Source organism: Plecotus auritus, assembly GCF_963455305.1.
Source record: "Plecotus auritus genome assembly, chromosome: 2".
In the NCBI taxonomy this organism is placed as follows: domain Eukaryota; kingdom Metazoa; phylum Chordata; class Mammalia; order Chiroptera; family Vespertilionidae; genus Plecotus; species Plecotus auritus.
The window spans coordinates 60,729,551-60,732,097 of NC_137771.1; the positions used below are offsets into that span (position 1 = coordinate 60,729,551).

At 46.7% G+C, this 2,547-nt stretch overlaps 1 pseudogene across 1 annotated transcript; it reads left to right on the forward strand.

The window, feature by feature from the left end:
* The first annotated feature begins 638 nt into the window (after positions 1-638).
* On the forward strand, positions 639-1,376 carry LOC308242110 (chromatin target of PRMT1 protein-like; annotated as a pseudogene). The gene has a single exon. The product of its transcript is annotated as a chromatin target of PRMT1 protein-like (transcript).
* The last annotated feature ends 1,171 nt before the right edge of the window (positions 1,377-2,547 follow it).

Sequence of the window (2,547 nt, forward strand, 5' to 3'; positions counted from 1 at the left end):
TAGGGCAAGTCTCTTAAATTTCTGTCTCAGAAGTTCCAGAACATCAGTCCATAGATTGTATTGGTAAGAGAGTCCCAGGGCTGCATACAACAAAGGATGGGAAAAATGTCCTCTACTTTTTGATGGCAGGAGCAGCAAAGACATGGTTTAAAAACTTTCTCAATTTTTTTTCACCCCAAAGAAAATCCCTAAATTTAAGAGTATGAATTAGTTAAATGTTTGCTCTTTTGTTTTGTTTTATTGCTCTGCACGTAGACTATGAATGTGGTAGAAACATTTTCCTTACATTACCATTTTTAAGCTTCTACTTCAAGGCTGCGGATCAAAAGAAAATGTTTAATTTTTAAAAATGACGGTGGACATTCTGTTTGGACACCGAGCGGGAGCTGGTGGCAGCGGCTGTGGTGGCACAGACGAAAGGCAGGAAAGGGCAGGCCGTGTGAGCAGGTGGACCCGGAGCCCAGCAGCCAGCCGGCCAACAACGAGCTCACCCAGCAGTCTGCCGCCTACACATCTAGCCAAACGAACAAGTTCACCCGAGCCCCTTCACCATCAACCCGGGTTCGGCCGCCCCCAGCCCGCCTTCCACAGCCTCGTGGCAGCCCCCGGAGGCGTCCTGTTCCTTCGATCCTCGGGACCTGAAGATGGCTGCACGGTCAGCACCGAAAGTTGTGCTAAAAAGCACCACCAAGATGTCTCTCAATGAGCGCTTTACTAATAAGCCGAAGAACAAACAGCCGATGCCAGTGAATAGTCGGGCTTCAATGCAGCGACAGCAGCAGCGAGCCGGCGCCAGAAACAGAAGACTGGCCCAGCAGGTGGAAAATAGACCCTCTGTGCAGGCAGCATTAAAACTTAAGCAGAATAGCTTAAAGCAGCGCCTGGGTAAGAGAAACATCCAGGCACCCTTAGGCCGACCCATAGGCGCCCTGGCCAGGGGAGCGGTGAGAGGACGAGGCCTGCCCATAATCCAGAGAGGCTTGCCTAGAGGAGGACCACGTGGGGGACGTGCCACAAGAACCCTACTTAGGGGCGGGATGTCGCTCTGAGGTCAAAACCTGCTCCGAGGTGGACGAGCCGTAGCTCCCTGAATGGGCTTAAGAAGAGGTGGTGTTCGAGGTCGTGGAGGTCCTGGGCGAGGATGCCTTGGGCGTGGAGCTATGGGTTGTGGCGGAATCGGCGGTAGAGGTCGGGGTATGATAGGTCGGGGAAGAGGGGCCTTTGGAGGCCGAGGCCGTGGACGAGGGAGAGGTGCCCTTTCTAGCCCTGTACTGACCAAGGAACAGCTGGACAACCAATTGGATGCATACATGTCGAAAACAAAAGGACACCTGAATGCCTATATGGCACAGACAGATCCTGAAACCAATGAGTGAAGCCTGCCTTCCCTCCTCTGAGAGACTCTTGTTAAAAAGTTACCACGTCTGTAAATAACCTTGAGATAACAGATGAGAAGAGCCTACCTGATGGATGCTGGAAGGACCTATCACAATAGACTATGGACTTACTTGCCGCCAGTTTGTGCATTTAGTGTGTTCCTTTTACTTTTTGGATAACTGTATTGTATGAAACCCTTTTTTCCTCTGACTTGGGTTTGGGTTCTTTTTGTTTGGATTTGTTTGTTTTTTCCTTCTCCCAGACTTCTCTTTGAACATGAATATGTCGGCCCTCTTTCCACCTCTGCCTCCCCTCACCTGCCATATATGCTTTGACTGTCTAACATTTCCTCTGTTCATCTCTCTATCCTCTGAAAATCCCAGAAAGAATCCATTCAGTGTTCCTCCCCAATGCCTAGGTGTCTGTGATACAGTTCTGTTCTATATCACTTTAATAGCCACTTAGAAGTGGTTAGAAAATCTGGAGTTCAAAAATGCATTCTGCCACGTTGATATTTTAGTATAGTAAGTTAGGAACATTGGCCTAGCTAGTGTCACACTACAGGTTATACGTGGTAGCAGCTCTCATTTGATGGAAGTTGCTACCGTGTGCATTGATACCACATATGTGAGCTGGTTTGGGTGTGTGCATTATTTCTACCATGGAATAAGATTTGTAAACCTGCCTCTTGGCTTTGCATCACGTCCAGAGGGGTGCTGTTGGGTTGACTTACACCTGCAGTAGAGAGGGCAAGACCATTGGTTAAGCAGATGCTTCAGAAAGGATGGGAGAACTATGGCAGATACCTGCTATCAGAAGATACCCATGTTGAATGTAATTCTTAGGTTTATCCCAAACCAGTCTTGGGCTTTTCCATACATTGGCTTTGTTTGACCCTCTTATTTCCCTTGAAGGTTTGTAAGTTCAACCATATTCTGTCAACTGTTCCAGTTTCGGTAGAATCTTGTATTTATGGTTTATTATAACAAGAAATTGTTCTCTCAAATCCAGCTAGGACTTTTTATTTGTTGTGCTCTTGGAAATGCTATGGCTACTGTAACACTACCTTAATATACCCCTTGTAGAATTGAGAAAAAAAAATTACGGTGGAGCTTTTGAACTATTTTTGGAATCTAATTAGAAAACATATACAGTTGAAAATTTAGAAAT